General features: G+C 47.4%; 1 protein-coding gene across 2 annotated transcripts in view; it reads right to left on the bottom strand.

The window, feature by feature from the left end:
* The window catches only part of KIAA1024 (KIAA1024 ortholog), a 38234-nt gene extending 20469 nt beyond the window's left edge, over positions 1-17765 (bottom strand). Inside the window, exon 1 of one of the 2 annotated variants that reach the window (XR_001303880.2) lies at positions 17044-17549. The gene's annotated coding sequence lies outside the window, so the exon portion shown is untranslated. Of the gene's footprint in view, positions 1-17043 lie in introns of both variants that reach the window. The other variant, XM_013988990.2, reaches the window with a different exon arrangement.

The raw sequence follows: 18334 nt of genomic DNA, 5'->3' as shown, positions 1-18334 counted from the left end.
CAGAGAGGCCTGTGCCCTCTCACTGCCCACACTCTGGAAATCCTGTTCCCCTCTAGGGCCCTCCTCAAACAGCCCTCTTCCCCCCAGCCTCCCACGGATCCCAGAGTTTGAATTAGTTGTTCCCTTTTCTGTGCTCTGCAAGCCTCTGGCTGTGCCTTGGTTATAGTATTTCTTACACAGGAGAGGCTTGCCTTGGATGGTTTAAAAAATATTGAGATCTGGCCTCCCAATCCCAGATCAATTAAATCAGCATTCCTGGGAACAAGCCTAGAATCTCAGGGTTTTTTTAAACCACCCAGGTATTTCTGAAACGTGGGCCTTCAGACTGAGGGGTTGAAAAGCCCGCTTTGGAAAGTAAAGGGTCAGCATTTGCAGCAACGTGGAGGGACCAAGAGATTATGATGCTAAGTGAAGTGAGCTGCACAGAGAAAGACAAATATCCCATGATATTGCTTATATGTGGAATTTTTTTTAAGAATGATATAAATGGACTTATGTACAAAAAAGAAATAGACACACAGACATAGAAAATAAACTTGTGGTTACCAAGGGGGGAACTGGGGCGAGGGTTACATTACAAGTTCGGGATTAACACATCCACACTGCTATGTATAAAATAGACAACCAGGAGTTCCCGTCGTAGCTCAGCAGTTAACAAACCTGACTGGTATCCATGAGGACATGGGCTCGATCCCTGGCCTCGCTCAGTGGGTTAAGGATCCAGCATTGCCGTGAGCTGTGGTGTGGGTGGAAGATGAGGTTCGTATCCTGTGCTGCCATGGCTGTGGTACAGGCTGGCGACTACAGCTCTGATTCGACCCCTAGCCTGGGAACTTCCATCTGCTGCTGCAGGTACGGCCCTAAAAAGACAAAAAAATAAAAGATATCCAGCAAGGGCCTACTGTATAGCACAGGGAAATCTACTCAACATTTTGTGATAACCTATAAGAGAAAAGAATCTGGAAACTAATATATATATACACATGCATGGATATGAATATATATGTATACATATATGTATCTATGACTGAATCACTTTGCTGTACACCTGAAACACAACACTGTGAATCAACTATACTTACATTTTTTTAAAAAAGGGGTAAAAAAGAAAGCAAAGGGGCTGGGTTTTGCGAGAGGTTGAGCTGGGTGATGGGGGCACACCGATTCCAGCCCCGCCCATCACTAACTCCGAGACCTCCGGGAGGTTACCTACAGCCCCCAAACTCACCTTCCTCACCTGTAACAATGGGTCAGCTAGCAAGCTCATGCACAGCATTGAATGAAGTGTCTCCCAAATGACAGCTGTCACTTTCAGAACAGCTGTGGCAGTGGGAATCTGTTAGTCTGTGGTCTGCCGGTTGATTCCTCACAGCGCCTCCTAGAGGTGATGAAGGAGGACTACAAAAGCTTTTTTTTTTTTTTTTTTTTAATGACTCCATTCTACAGGACAAGACACCGTGGTGCCTAAAGCAGCATTTTGGCCTCTCTACTTTTACATTTCCAATCTCCTCAAAGACTTTTAGCTTCCCACTGTAGAAAACTCTGTCCTCAATCACATGCTTTCAGGGGTCCTCATTAAATCCAGGAGTTCCTGCCTCTGCCTGGATTATGCCTCAGAAGGAAAATAGCAAGTGGTTTGCAGAGTTCATTATTCATCTCTTTTTTAAATAAAAGGAAAGTTTATAAACTGATTCCATGAGGACGCCCTGAAGGCCAGAGGTTGGAATTGTCCACTCAGACTTAATGGGGGTGTCCTCTGAGGTCCCTTATCACACATTCCTCTCAGCCCAGACTGGCCCCTCCCTGTCACCTACCTGACACCCATCCTGTGCATGTGTCTCGTGTCTCTGCAGGCATTCTGCAGGCACTGACGCTTCTGCAGGGATTCAGCCCCACACAAGTCATCTGAGCCCTGGTGTGCACAGGACATTATGCAAGGTATCACAGCAAAAGATGCGGGTGCTGCCCTGGCAGAGCCCACAGTCTGGGAGAAGAAAACACTCATTAGGGTCAGGGCCAATGAGACCATAAGGAGTACCCAGGCCAAGCACCTCAATTTAACCAACTGGAAAAACAAGGTCGAGTGCCATAACTTTTCAAAGCCACATGGAAAGTTAGTGGCAGAATCGGCCCCAGACACAGGGCTCCTGACGCCTAACCTGTCTTTACAAGTGTCTGTGCAAAGTGACTGACAGGTGCCAGAGAAGCAGATGGGAACCCAGGGGAGAGAAAGATGACTGTGAGCCCCAGGGAATGGGAAAAGCCAGCTTTGCAAAGGAGGCATCATCTGCAATGGCCTCAAAGGCTAAAGAGCAGGAGGGTGTTTAATGGTCTGGAGGAAGGAAGCAGAGGCCAATTCCAGAGTGAAGGGCAGGAGGGGTGAAGGTGCAGCGGAGCGGAGATGAAGAGAGGGAGGTGGGCTGGGCAAGCAGAGGGCATCTGGAGAAGGCAGGGCGCTGAATCTGGGCTAGGCATCTGGACTCAGCTCTGCAGGAAGTGGGAGCTGGGAGCACCAACACAGCAGGTGCCGAAGGAGCCAAGCCTGAGGCTCAGGTGGGCATCTCGCCTACAGGATGCACAGCCTGGGATCCACACTCTCTTCCCTCTGCAACACGTCCTGCATACACACAGCCAGGAGGAGAACCCTGGCCCCCTCTAGCTCCAGGGCCATGGCTGATTCCACGGCACAGGAGTCTATAGCTTAGGGAAGGGCAGGAACTGGATGCTGAATTGTTTTTTCCCCCTACCTCATGACACTTCTGTGTCCCTCTCATGCCATGCTCAGCCATGACAAATGTAGCTGTCCAGTCTATGAGGCCAAAGGGAATGTCCACATGTTCATAACCTTATGCATTTTTAACTGCTCAAAGTGTGGCCATCTGATATTGATCAAAACAGAGCAGAAAAAAAAAAAGATACGATTTAGGGGTTTAACTTTCAGGATTGCTGCATGCATGCATCTCTGGACAGAAGACAAGCTCTATGAATTTCATTTCCACCAACCCCCTTCAAGGTTTCATCTTCCCTTCCGCCAACAACTCCAAAATCTGATGAGAACAAATGATAACAAACCTCGAACTGGATTAGCAAAACTCGGTTATAAAGTGTTCCTATTAAAGCTTTCCCGTATGCCATAATAGAGCGATCTTTCCAACTCTGAAATAATGTGCCGAGACGGAGTACGGACACAATGTTCCCACTTCATGCTCAGGAAAAGCAGACTGAAGAGCATTTCTCTGCAGCATTTGTGTAATTTCAGCCTGGGTATTGGCCTGACTTGGTGTTTTGGATTTTTTTTCCCCCAGGATGGTGCCTGCTCCTGTGATTCCGTGAAAACTATGGATTCAATGAAACTATAAAAAGAAGGCATTCTCCTATGAATCTAACATTTATGGCTGGGAATTTCTACATCCTTTGTGTCACCTGTAATAAATTTCGAACCGAAAGGAGACCCTTTTCTCTCTTAACAGCAATTTTCCTCCAGAAAACTGCTAAAGAGGGCAGGTGGGAAGGGGCTTTGCTCCTGTTTGCTAAGATGTATCCCCCACAGAGCTCAACCCTAGTGCAAAGCCCTTGATTAAGAAGTCAAGACAGGCAGCATTTCCCAGACTTGGCAAGAAGGCAAGCTTAGAAAATGGGACAAGACGCCCATTAGGAACACCTAGAAATGCTGGATAAAATATGACTTTTTTTTTTCCATAATGTGTGCAGCTTAGCTTGCAAGAGAGCAAGGTAAATGTCCAGGTGCCAGAAACAGAGAAAGGATTGAGAATCACAGAGGTAAGCAGAAGAGCTGGTCATGGAGCTGCTCCAGGGGAGTTGGGGCAGGAAGTTTCTACCGAGTTAGAACAGAAGAGGTGGTGTGGAAAGGATGTCTACATAAAGGTGGGGGCTTTACAGGACTATTCTCTAAGTGAAAGTAGGAAATGGAGAAAAAAAATCTGCTCATGAGCACAGGAAACAAGGAGACTTGTCAGCCTCTGCCTGGGCTCTTGATTAAATGAAGTAAAAAGTTGCCCCCTTAGAATGCAAAACAGGGCCAGTGCCTGAAATACGCGAGGGCTCAATTTATGTTGCCAGATGGTTCAAGAACTCGAGAGTTAAGAAATTAATGAAAAAGAACGTGTGTGTATGACTGGCAAGGTCACTTTGCTGTACAGCAGAAATTTAAGGAAGTCAACTTATCAACTTAATGAAAAATTTTTTAAAAAGAAATTAATGCGAAAATAGGTTCCATGTTGGTGACATCCCTGGATACAAGCAAAACAAGAGCAAAACTGCTCTGGACAATTAAAGGTACCCTACAGAGGAAAGAAGCCACAATAATCTTGAATGCTATTTTTAAAAAATGACAACACACAAGAAGAAATATTCAACAGTGACCCAAAATAGTCAGGGAGATTGGAACTTCAGGAATAACACAAAATGAAACAGCAATCTTCAAAAAGCTGTAAGTACATTTTAAATCGGTAAAGATATTTTAAAATGTTGGAGATTCAACTTAAAGAATACTGTTGAAAAATGAACACACATATGGTAAAGAACCAAATAGTGCGTCTAGAAATTAAACATTACCATGGAAGTAAAAAATCACAACAGACAGATCAAATAATACGTTAGACACAAGTGAAGAGAACACTGGTGAACTGGAAGACACATTTAAGGGAATTTAGCATGATGCACTGCAGAAAAATGAAAAGATTTTAAAAGTATGAGATTAGGGGAGTTCTCTGGTGGTCTAGTGGTTAGAAATCAGCACTTACACTGCTGTGGCTTGGGTTCAATCCCTGTCTGGGAACTGAGATCCCACATCAAGCCACTGTACTCCATGGCAGAAAAAAGAAAGAAAAAAAGAAAGAAAGGAAGGAAGGAAGGAAGGAGGGAAGGAAGGAAGGAAGGAAGGAAGGAAGGAAGGAAGGAAGGAAGGAAGAAAGGAAAGAAGGAAGGAAGGAAGGAAGAAAGAAGAAAGGAAGGAAGGAAGGAAGAAAGAAGGAAGAAAGAAAAAAAGAAAGGAAGGAAGGAAGGAAGGAAGGAGGGAAGGAAGGAAGGAAGGAAGGAAGGAAAGAAGGAAGGAAGGAAGGAAGGAAGGAAGGAAGAAAGAAAAAAGGAAAAAATTGGGATCAAGGTTAAGAGACATAGAGCAAGGGAGTTTTAACAAACATCTAATAGGAGTTCAAGGAAAGATAAGAGAGAATGGTAGAAAATCAATAATTAAAGGGATAATGTTGAGGAATGTTCCAGAATTAAAAACATGAACCCTCAAATTCAAAAAGCAACATCAATCTCAAATAAGACACAGAAAAACGAATTCAGCCATAGTCACCAAAACATATCATATTGAAACTGAAGAATACCAGAAGCAAAAAGAAAGCTTTAAAATGGGAAGGCGGTGAATGAAATACCTGGAAAAGAGTAAAACTAAAAATATATTTTTTTAAAGAATAAAAATAGAGAAAGATATGGGCATAAAGTCCTGTTTTGTTAAAAGAATATTCTTTTCTTTAAAAAAAAAAAGCTGAAGCACAAATGACAAAATGTTAACACTTATTTAATCTCAGTGGTACATGGACATCTCAAGTTATTTTCTGTATTTTCTGCATTTTTAAAAATATGTAATAATTAAAAATGAAGGTGAAAGTTAAAAACTAGAAAAATGAGTTCCCACTTAGACCTGTCAAAAATGGAGTCAAAAGAAAAATTTTATAAATAACGAGGCAGAATATTAACTCAGGTAGTCAGTGTAGGAGCATAGGCTTCGATGCATCCTTTGATATGGCTATTGATTAGCATTTATGGTTTAAGGGCCTCAGAGAATAATTCCCCACAGACGTTGTTTTATTATATTAAAAGTAATTCCCAGAGTTCGTGGCACAGTGGTTAACGAATCCGACTAGGAACCATGAGGTTGCCGGTTCGGTCCCTGGCCTTGCTCAGTGGGTTAAGGATCTGGCGTTGCCCTGAGCTGTGGTGTAGGTTTCAGATGTGGCTCGAATCCCATATTGCTGTGGTTCTGGCGTAGGCTGGGGGCTATAGCTCCGATTGGACCCCTAGTCTGGGAACCTCCATATGCCGCGGAAGCGGCCCTAGAAAAGGCAAAAAGACCAAAAAAAAAAAAAAAAAAAAGTAATTCCCCACAGGCCTGTTTACTGTAGAAAATGTACCTCCCCCCTAGACCTTAATCTCTAACCCACTCCTCAACTAATAGAAAAGGAATGAGAGGAATGGTGACTTAGTCTAAAGGAAGAGAAGGACAAAGAAATCATCAAACTTACGGGACAGTTCCACCCCCAAAACCCTATTGGACAAAGACCGAGAGAGGTAATGAGCCAAGCCAATGGGAGAAAACCACATCTTTCTGGACCCCATGTTGGTACCCCTCCATTTTTAAGGAATAAAAACCCCTATAGGACAATAGAGAAGGGGGCTCTTCTCCCCACTCCCAGCAGCCCTGGGAGCTATTTGCTTTTCTTTATTATCATTATTATTTTTTTTTTTTTGTCTTTTCGTCATTTCTTGGGCTGTTCCCGCGTCATATGGAGGTTCCCAGGGTAGGGGTCGAATCGGAGCTGTAGCCACCAGCCTACACCAGAGCCACAGCAATGCAGGATCCAAGCTGCATCTGCAACCTACACTACAGCTCGCGGCAACGCCGGATCGTTAACCCACTGAGCAAGGGCAGGGATCCAACCCGCAACCTCATGGTTCCTAGTCGGATTCGTTAACCACTGCGCCACGATGGGAACTCCTGCTTTTCTTTAAAAAAGACTTTGCCTGCGTGGGTTCGAGGAGTCATTCTTTGACTGCCATGAACCGGAAGCACCTGGACTCCGGTCACATCTTTCCGGCATCACTAAGACCCTAAAAGGTGAGTAACTACAAAGAAAACAGAAAAGACAGATTTTTGTTGTTGATTTTGTTTTGTCCTTTTTGCCTTTCTATGGTAAGAGGTCTGTGTGTTAGAGGGACACTCTAAATAGTTATTTGTTTTATGTCAATTAGTTAAAAGTTCTGGGTCAAAATGGCAATCTATCAGGAGAGACAAATGTTAACGCTTACTCCAAAGTTCCTATAATTATAATTTGGCAGATAAATCAATGGAACGGAATAAAAAGACCAGAAGCATACCCAAATGCTTCTCTATATGAGGTGAAATGATTCACTCTATGGTGAAAGTGGCATTTCAAGTCGATGAGAAAATAATAGTTTATTCAGTAAAACTTAAGTGTGTCAGTAGTTAAGTATCATTAGAATAACTGGTTAACCAACTGGTAAAAAACTGAGTTTGCTCTCATTCCTTGCCATATACAGGAGTAAATAAGAAATTAAATGAAAAGAAAATCTGAGCCAGGAGCAAGATAGTCTGAGGTTGTAAAAAGATTTTCCACGCAAGAGTCCAAATGTTGAAATTGTGAAGAAAAAGATTGATTAACTTGGATAAATGAAAATGACTTAACTTTGTCAATAAACATCACAAAAATTGAAAAAAAAATGCATAACTTTTTTGCATCTTATAGAAATCTCTAAATGCTAGTGAGAAAGAATAAACAGCCCCAGAGACAAAGGGGCAGTAGTCAAAGAAAAAAAAAAAGTGCAACATCTGAAAAACCAAGAAAGCAAATTCAAACTGCAGTTTGTTTGACTGTTCTATAATGAACACATGGAAAAAAAATAAAAATACTATTTTCTTTCTGAGGTAAAGAAACACTAAAATGCTATGGGTTTTTTGCCTACTGAAAACCCATAGGAAGACTCACGCACCATTGGAGAGAACGTAGGAAAATAAGTTTTCCCAGGCATTGTTGGAGAGAGAGAAATTTGTGTGATCTTTACAGGAAGTAATTTGCATAACAACTTGAAAATACGCATATTCTTTAAATATAACATATACACACTTCTATGTATTTATCTAAAGGAAATAATCACATGTGTAAAAAAAAAGCACTAGGAATACATTCTCTTTAATGTTGCTTATCAAAAAAAATTGTAGCTAACAATTGGCTACATAAAACTGTAGTCCAGCAACACGATGAAATATCATGCAGCCATCAATAAGCCATGTGGCAGAAATACACGTATTGACATGTTCAATTTTTAATTATGTGTTTTTAAGTGAAAAAGCATTCTACTAAATGGCATACTGTAATATGATATAAGATTATCTATATAAATACTTCATATAAATAAAAATTATCCTGCGGTGCTTTTTCCATTCCTTTGTTTTAGGTCTGTATTACTTAAATGTTTAGAATATGTGATTTTCTAATAAAAAATAAAAGAGAAAGGATGTGCAGGCAAATCCCAGCGGTGGAAACTCGGGGAAGTGAATTATCATCTCTGATCTTCGGTTTTCTCATCTGGAAGAGGAATAGATCAAGTCCTCCTGGGATTACTAATGAGGTCAAATGAGACTTCCATTTATTCCTTCAAAAACATTTATTTTGTAACTGGCATGTGTCAGCCATAGTTTTACTTACGAGAAACAGCAGGATATTAAAGAAAACAAACAAACAAAAAAACCTACCCTCATGAGCTAATAGTCCAGTGCGGAGACAGATAATATGCAAAATAACAAGTAAAATGGATAGTACCGTAGATGATGGAAAGTGCTATGGAGAAAAATGGGGGGGTAGAAAAATATGGGGCCAGGGGCAGGTGGTGCAATTTTAAATAAGATGTTCAAAGAAGCCTTCAGGGGAAAGACTGCATTTGAATGAAGTTCCTAGATTGGTAATGGAGCAAATTATGTGCCTACTTGCCTTTCCTAAGGAAGAAGGCAAGCATCCCAGGCAGAAGGAACAGCAAGTGCAAAGGCCTGAGGTTAAAGCATGACTGACAGGTTTGGCCAGCCAGGAAGGCACTGCACACAATATGATGTGCAAATAAACACTGCTTATTAGTGTACCATCTCTGATACAATATTTGGCTCCAAAATGATTGTTATTTATCAAAATATATCCAAAAAATAGCTCTCTAATGTTCAGGCACTGCTCATGTTCCATTTTTAGAGTGAACTAATAATGAGATCTGGGAGTTCCCTCAACTTCCCCTCTTTCCACCTAAAATCACCCCTCCTGTCCTTTGACTTGCCAGGAAGAGGTGTGGCCCTGGACCAGATGACAATGACCATTTGGATGTAAAGGTACAGAAAGACACCATTTTGGGGAAGCTGAAATGTTTGCTCAGAGTGTAAGAACCCTCTTGTTCAAGGCAGGGGAAAAAGGAGAATCCGCCGATTCATTTTCTCATTTAGGAAAGTTTTTCCAACTCTCCTTGCCTTCCTATATATGCCATTTGGGGAAATGGTATGCCATTTTTCTATGTGTTGTTTTAACTGTTTTTATCTCAGCGATAGATGTAAATGCATAGTTTAGATCCTTTGTGTGACCACCTTATAACTGGCTATGGCTATGTGGTCGCAGTGACTATTTGCCCTTTGCGGACAGTTTAGAACTTTTATTACTGTATTTCCAAAACTGCAGTCGATGGGAACTTGGGCTCCATGGGTTCATTTTAGAGAGGGTAGAGTTTTAGAATTCAAGGAACACCAACCAAGGTGAAGATGTGATCAAATTTCCCAGAAAGTCCACTGCCACCAGAAGAAGTCAGGCAGTTATGCCTCTGGTGCCTCAAAGTTGTGCTGCTTCCTGACAGGTAGGAGGCAAATACGGATCATCTCAGAGATTGTCCTGTATTAGCTTCTTATTGCTGCTACAACAAATCACTGTGAACACAGTGGCTTAAAAGCACACAGTTTTATCATCTTAGAGTTCGAGAGGCCAGAAGTCTAAATGGGTTTTTAAAATCAGGGCATCAGCCAGGCTGCCTTCCTTCTAGAGGCTCTAGGGGCGAATCTGTTTCTTTGCATTTTCCAGCTCCAGGAGGCTGCCTGCTTTCCTTGACTCATCATCAAGGAAATCTTTAAAGGAAATCTCCATCTTTAAAGCCAGCAATTACATCATTCTGAGCTCTGCTCCAGTGGTCACATCTTAATCTCTAACTCTTCTGTCTCCTCTTCTCCATTTATAGACTCTTGTGATTACTTGAGTCAACCTGGACACCCCAGCATAACCCCCTCATCTCAAGATCTGACCTTACACCTGCAAGGTCTCTTTGGCCATGTAAAGCAATATATTTACAGGTTCTGGGAATTAGGACATGGACATCTTGGGGGGGGTGCTACATCTTTATCAGAGGGTCCAGATCCCAGACGACCAGTGCATGCAGGGAAGGAAGGAAGGTTTTTCATAGCTGGAAAGGCTGCAGCCCTTCTCAGAAAGCAAACGCTTTGCTCTCGTTGATAACAGTAAGATCTGCTTTGCCAGCCTATCAGCTAGACCCCTCTAGCCATCTGAGAATGATAACTGGTGACTGAATAATGACTCTCCTGTACTGTAATCCTGAAACATGTTCTAACATCCTGGACACATGGAAGCCCACACTGTCATGTCCTCATCCTCAGAGCTCACAGCAGCCCTGACCTACGCCTTCAAGGGCACCAAAGCCCCAAGACATGGAACAGTCACCAGCTCCCAAGGCAGCCTCTTGCTCATTCCCACTGGCCTTAGCCCTGCCCCTGGGGACCGGTCTGACCTAGGTCCTCCAACCATTCACTCCAGGACCTGAATCCTTCCTGTGGATGGGGGCGTGGTCTCTGCCAGGGATCTCCCCTTCCTCAAGCACCTTCTTGCAAATGTCGGGGGACAAGAAGGCTCCGGACTCAGACACAGCCATTCTGACTCAGCAGATCTGAGGCAGGGCCTGGACACCTGCATTTATAAAGATCACCCAGAGGCTTTGGTAGGGTCAATGCCTTGACAGAGGCTTGGGAATTCTAGATGGATGTATCTTGGCATTGATGATCCCTGGTAGTTTAAATAACATCCAACAGTCTCATGGGCTTCTCAAGTTAAGCCTTCCTATACTGAAGTACAGGAAATAACAGAAGGTCCCTCCCTAGCTCCGGACGCTGTCTTTCAGCTAAGGATCCTTCCAGTGGCCATAGTGCTGACTCAGATGGAGGTTATGGGGGACTGAATCATTAAATTTTTTTCATCAGGCAGCAGCTACAGAGCCAGGCCACCCCCATCCCGTCCCTGCAGAATGGGTGCCCTCTGAATCATCCACGCTATACTCGTTCCCTCCTTCACACGGCAGCCTTATGGCCCTGCCCAGCCCGTGCCAGCTCTGTGCCAGTCACTGGAACAAGATTGGGAACACAACACTGCCCCCGTCCTCCAGGGGCTCACAGATCAGTGGGAGAGGGAGACCAGCACGGGGTCTGTCACAACACGGTGCAGGAAGTGAGCCCATGGCAGTGGGACAGAGGAGAGACCATAGCCAGCTACCCACCTCACCCACTGCCCACAACCACCCACTCTCCACCCCGTCCGCACTGTTTTGGGAAGGAGGTAATACTGATTTTGTACATGGTGTATTTGAAGTGGCCTGGGACATCCAAGTGGACCTTCCTTCTGGAACTACGAGGAGCTGTGAGAAATAAAACGTGATGAAAAAATATCACCTGTGGATGAGTATCTGCTCCTATTCACCTGTATTTAAGAAAAAAACTGTGCCAGGCATTGTAGATTGCATAGGAGGCAACCAGTGAAGGCAGGCTTGTCTGCAGGCCATGGAGTGACAAGAGGGCACCCCATCCACCCCCACCCACTCATTGCTCACCCTACCCATCCCCAGTCATTACTCATCCCACCCCACCCCCAACCCCACCCCCACCCACTCACTACCCATCCCCACTCACCCCCGCCACTATTCATCTCTACCCATCCCCACTCACCACCCACCCCACCCCCACCCCCTCACTATTCACCTCCACCCACTCACTACCCATCCCCACCCACCACCCACCCCACCCCACCCCCTCCCCACCCACTCACTACTCACCCCCACCCACCCATCCCCACCCACTCACTACCCATCCCCACTCACCACCCACCCCACCCCCACCCCACCCCCAGCCCCTCACTATTCACCTCCACCCACCCCCTACTCACTACTCACCCCCCACCCCATCCCCACCCACTCACGACCCATCCCAACCCACCCCCACCCCCCCTCACTATTCACCTTCCCCCACCCCCACCCCCACCAACTACCCACCCCACCTCCACCCACTCGCTACCTGCTTCCCATCCTGTGCCACAAAGCCCAATGGCTTTTCATTTTCTTCAAGTCCGGAGGAGACAGGCCCCCAGTCCCTGTCTCCCTTGGTTGGCCTTCTCACAACTGTTGTCAGTCCTCAGGCTTCCATGATGTTCCAAAGCCCTTCACACTCAAAGGACTCCCATCCATTCCTACTGGCCTATTGACCTTGTTTGGTTTGTTTTCTCAGCTGTTTACTTGAAGTCTCCTTAAGTCACCATAAAACTTGCATGTTTAGCATCCTACATAAAATTTTCCTTTCTTGAAATCCCAGGGATGCTATAGAGGCAGAAGAGGAGTAATCACAGCACGCAGCCCCTGGAAGTCAAAACCACTCCCCAGGACACGAAGGGAAAGGCAGGAAGAATGGGCAGAGCAGACAGAAGGCACACAGGGGAACATTCAAGGCACAGCGGGTGGTCAAGGGCAGCTTGGCTGAGAGATTTTCAGGACCCTGTTCTCACAGGCCAAGCCAGTAGAAAAGGCTGCCATGAAAGGCCCCACTGGCTGAGAACATGGGCTAACAGAGCAGCAGAAAAATCCTACAGTAACACTGCCCAGCAAATCAAGTGCTTGGTCCTAAAAGGCAAGCATGTGTCTGTATAGAGTGCGTTCAGCAGGTAGGTCCTGAACTTGGATAAAGAAGAAAACCTCAGCACAGCACAGTCAGATGATGCTGGCCATCAGCTCACTCCACGAATGCGCCCACGTTGAATTCCAAGCTCACAAAATAACTTTTTATTCTCTGGCTTCTAATAGGTATTACTCCCTGATCCGTGAGTGCATTTATCAGATCCACGTTCTTCCCAGTGAACTACTAAACCAGCATTTTATGGCTCATGCATCAAGGCTTCGGTTATCATGCGTCCTTCTCTAAAGGAGTTCCCAAGTGAACCCTCCAACCAGCAACACTGACAACCACACGCTTCACTGTGGTGATCACACCCAGGTCCCAATCCCCATGAAGCCCTATCTCAGGAACTTCTGATTTTCCTGCTATCCTGGGGTGTTCTGATCCCAAATCAGCCCTACTTTAAGCTCTTTCCACGTGGCATCTATCAGGATGGGCTCAGTTATGCTGCAGCAAGACAGTCCCCAGATTCCAGTCACTTAAAACACCGATGGTTTATTTCTTATCCACGTAAACATGTCAGCCAGGGGCTCTGCTCCACAGCACCTTCCGTCCAGGACCCAGGCTGAGGGGAGCCGTGACTTGTCCTTCTGGAGCCTTAACTGTCCTTGGAGCAGAGGAAAAGGGAGGACACAAAAGTGAGGCCGTTGCTAACTCTGAAAGTTCCCAGCCCAGCAAGGCACAAGGCCACATCCAATCTCTAGTGATCAGGGAAATGCAATTCTCTATGTTCGAAGGAAAAAGAAAGAGTCAGAATCTTCATGAACAGGATTAATAGCCACCATAGACATGTTGCTGATTACTTCTTGGAGCAATGGCTTCCAGGTTAACAACTTTAATGAGTTCAAAGGGTTTTCTTGCAAAGTGAGTCAGAATCTGCCAGTTGCATGCAGTGTTCTAGGCAGTGGAGATATAACAACAGATAAATCCAAGTCCCTGGCCTCCTAAGATTTACACTGTCGTGCTTCCCCCCATCAGTCCCTGTTTGGTCAAAATACCTTTACTCCCTCATTTCCTCATTCGTTCAGCAAGCATTTACTAAGGACCGACCGACCTGCCAGTCACTGGCAGATTTAGGAGATTCAGGGCCGAAGAAGTCATGGTCCTCCTGGAGCCCTCACTGGAGGAGGTCAGCCAGCCATCAAGAGGGATCAGATGCCAGTGAAAGGGGTGTGACACATGTCTAACACAGAACTAGGCAACCCCAATATTTCATTTCAAACACACATTCTAGAGAAGAGCTTTCCAGGGCTTCTCACGCCATGTTCTGGGCAGCTGAAAGGCGGCTTCAGAAGTTGCCCTGGGAGTGAAACAGGCTGCCCTTGCCCCTCCCTTACCTTTAGTCTGCTTCATATACTTAACTTTTTTTTTTTTTTTTTTGTCTTTTTGCCATTTCTTGGGCCGATCCCGTGGCATAAGGAGGTTCCCAGGCTAAGGGTCTAATCGGAGCTGTAGCCACCGGCCTACGCCACAGCCACAGCAACACCAGAATCGAGCTGCATCTGCCACCTACATCACAGCTCACGGCAACGCAAGATCCTTAACCCACTGAGCAAGGCCAGGGATCGAACTCACAACCTCATGGTTCCTAGTCGGATTCGTTAACCACTGATCCACGACGGGAACGCCATATACTTAACTTTTATATAAGATTCAACTTAAAGAGTCCTACTCTTGGAGAGAGATGGGGTGGGGGGGGAATGAATGATCTAGCCCGATGTTCTCATTTTATATAAACATGCAGAAAGTTAAGTAAATTAGTGAGGTCACGTCATGAGTTAGAAGGATGCCTGAGGCTAACCAACAACAACCTCTACCTATCCCTAAACTCCATACCCCTCCCTTTTTTTTTTTTCTTTTTCTTTTTTGTCTTTTTAGGGCTCACCCGAGACCTATGGAAGTTCCCAGGCTAGGGGTCCTACACCACAGCCACAGCAACACCGGATCTGAGCTACGTCCGCAGCCCACTGAGCGAGGCCAGGGATCGAACCCTCGTCCTCATGGATACTAGTCGTGTTCATTTCCGCTGAACCACAATGGGAACGCCCCTCTCTTTTTTTAAATCCTAATTTACACCAAGTCTGCAGGTAAGCTCCAAATGTCACTGGGAAAGCTAATCAGTGGGCTTTAGCAGCATAGCCACAGAGGAACCTGGAACCTTTCCCAGCTAGTTTGAGAACACACATCACCACTTGGCAGGAACAGAGAGCAGGGCCTTCCCCTTCCTTCTCCTGGTCATCAGATCCCTGCCCAGCAGGCACGGAGCCAGAGCTGCAACACTGGTCTCTGCTTCGCATTTGTCAGGATTTGAGAAAGGGCTGATTTTGGAAATCCTGAGTGAGAAGCCCCCCAGACCCATCTGTGTATGATAGACAGAGGCAGGACAGACATCTTAACCTCTTGGGAGCAACTGACTGTTTCAGAGGGACTATCAGAGAGATAATAGCTACAAAGGCTTTTGGAAGCTGGAAAGTCACATCAATTTTGCCTCTAGCATTGGCCAGGAGGAAAAAAACGGCATTATATATGTAAACTTCAAAACGAACACATCGCCAACAAAGAAACCTTTGTCGGTCTTCTACGTATTAGGTGGTCTACAATACTTCCTCACCAAACTCATCAGAAATGCAAATAAACTGATCTATGATTTCCGCTGCAATTTGACATTTCTTTGCACACAGTCTCAGATTTATACAAACCTCTCAGACACGCACAAACACATACAAACATCAGACTTATATTTACCAGGCATTCAAGGTTTTCCTTCCAGGCTCCAAATCTAAGAAAATCTCTACATTTGCTCTTTCTGCAGACTCTGCCTTCCCTCTCCTGCTCCTCCTCCCTCTGAAATACAGGAAGAAAGGCCAGAAAAGGGGGCCTTATGACTCTCCCTCCAGCATCAGGCACCCCACGCTCTTCAACCTCCTTCTCTTATTTCAACTGTCCTCAAAATACTGCTGCCAGGGCCTCATTCCAAAAGACATCCTATGGCCACAGCAGTCTGCTGGCTTCTACCTGCAGAGCATACTCCAGTGATGCTGGTGCTCACAGAGGTGGGAAGGCAGGATCATTTACCCACCATCTCCATCTGGGAGAGGTGGTGGTTGACAGCTTGTTTGCTGGAGAAAGGGGTGCACAGCTGACCCCATAAACTGCTCCCAAACTCCTCCTGGCAACTCTTCCTGCTGTGTATAACATCACAGCCGGCTGGGGCACTGAAGCTCCCCGATGGAGGCCATGAGGGCAGCAGCATGGTCTCTGCTCCCAAATGAAATGCCTCATTCACAAGAGAAATGGGTTGGAAGCCTCTGAGATAGACCTCTATTGTTTATCGCAGAGACTCTGGACCCCCCACCTTAGGTCTTCAGCAAACGATACTTCATTCCCATTGAAAGAAGTGCCTGAATACAACCATCTTCCCCACCGGGTACACAACTGTTTAACAAGGCTGCAAAACAATGCTGGATTGGTCTCCGTTACTGTTAAGCAGCTCAAATGCCGCCGGAAGCTTGGGACGCCTCCGGGAGAGCAGACGAATGATTAACTCTGGCTGGATGCGGTAGCCCAGAGGAATACTCGCTTAGGAGGGATGGCGGAACAGGTAGGGAAGGCTGCATATGCAGGAGTTAGACAGCGTGTGAGCGCATGTCCGCGCCCGCCAGGCCTGGCTTCTGTGTTTCCTGGCAGGTGGAGTTGAACAATCCTTTTCTCCTCGGAGGAACAACAATCCCCTTCCACGTCAATGTGACTGGAAATCTCAATTTAAGAATTGGATGCACTGGGCGGTCCAGCTGGGGTTTGTCCAGCTTTCCAGCTCACTTTGCGCCTCTGGTGTGTCAGGCTTTCGGCACACAGAGTTCGCATAATTAACCCTCCAAAGACCGTTTTTGTGATCTACAAGGGAATTTTCAGCCATGAAAACTTGCCCCAAACTGCATGGTCCTTTCCCCTTGATTCGCTTCAAGAATCCCCGATCTCTCTACTAGCTTTGGTCCAGCCCAGCACCACACACACACCTTTCTCCATCAAAGCCCCGAGGACGGCGCCCCCCGACACCCGGCGCCGGGGCGGCCCCCACTGCTCCGGAGCCGAGGGGAAGCAGGGAGGCGCGCCCGCAGCCCTAGACTTCACACCCTGCGCGCGTGTGCGGCGGGCCACTGGCACACGGAGCACACACCTCGCACTGGCACACACAGGCACACGTGCGCTCCCGCCCCCCCTCCCCCCGCCTGTCCCAGGCTCTCCGAAGTTACCTCCAAGGCTTCCCGGCCGCCGGGTCCACGCTGCTCCGCGCGGTTCCCGCTCCGTTCCGGCTGTGGTCCTCACGGCCTCCAATACCGCGCCTCGGGAAGGCTCAGGAGCCCGCCAGTCCCCGCCTCCAGAGAAACCCGGGGTCCGAGCTCCCGGCTGCACCCCGGGGGCTGGAGCGGTTGTGGCCTTGGCCGCTCCGGGTCGGGCTCTGCCCTCACTTGAGCGGCGCCCACCAGGATGCAGCCAGAGCTCCGGCCAGCGCAAGCCGGAGGAGGCGGGCGCTCGGGCTCCTCCTGGGCAGCGGGCAGCTGGCACTGGCTCGCATGGCGCTCAGACTCGCAGCGGCCCCCGGACGAGGCCTCGGCCCCCCGGCGGCCCCAGCCACGGTCTTTGTGTCTCGGCCAGCACCGCGGCGTCACGGGCTGGCGGGCAGTAAGCAACGCGGGCCGGGAAGCCGGCGGCGGAGAATTGGGTTCGGCTTCCCCATCGTTGCTCGCCCGGGGCGCGCAAGGAGGCAGGGCGCACGGGCAGCGACTGCGCGCACCAGGAGGACGGAGGGGGCGGGTCCGCGAGGGGCGCGGCAGAGGCGCAGAGGGGGTGCCGAGCTGGAGGCTGCAGCCGGGGAGAGCGGGATGGGGGCGCCGCCAGAGCTCGGGAAGGGCGACCTCGGCGAGGTGCCGGGTCCGGGTGCAGCTCTCGGGGAGAACGAGCGGAGGCTGCGCGCTGGAGGGAGCCAGGCGGCCAGAGCCGCTAGCGGGGTTCTGGTCTCCCCGCTCCCCTACGCTGAAGGTGACTGCGTCCCCCAGTGGCCGAGCAGGGGCGAAAGGCGTTCTCGCCTCTCTTTCCCTGGTGCGCTGGGCTCACAGTTCCCTGGCCTCCGACTCTGCAGTCTTTTGCAAGGCCAGGGCAGCGTGGTCGCTTCGCTCATTGATTTTACGTCTTGGCTGGCCTGGGTTTAATTGATACCTAGATAGGAGCGACTGACAGTCACATGACCACCCCTCCCAAAACACGCACGAAAACACACACACCACACACACACCCCAAGCCTAATGAAACTGTGGTGGGTTTCCAAAAATCAAATTGGATACGATCACCAGAACTGGAGGCCTTTCAAGAGTCGCCCGGTGCGCTGCAGGGGGTCTGAAACGCACCAACTGCCCCGGGTGCCACCATTGATACATACCCTATCCGTGCGGCTGGGGAAGCTCCCATTAACAGCACTTTGGGTCCCCTCGTCAAGAACTGTGCAAAAAGCATGTAGTTACCGAACCCAGGAATCCCATTGCAAAA

The sequence above is a fragment of the Sus scrofa genome, chromosome 7 (assembly GCF_000003025.6).
Source record: "Sus scrofa isolate TJ Tabasco breed Duroc chromosome 7, Sscrofa11.1, whole genome shotgun sequence".
Taxonomy (NCBI): Eukaryota; Metazoa; Chordata; class Mammalia; order Artiodactyla; family Suidae; genus Sus; species Sus scrofa.
This window is presented reverse-complemented; position numbering and strand designations above follow the sequence as displayed.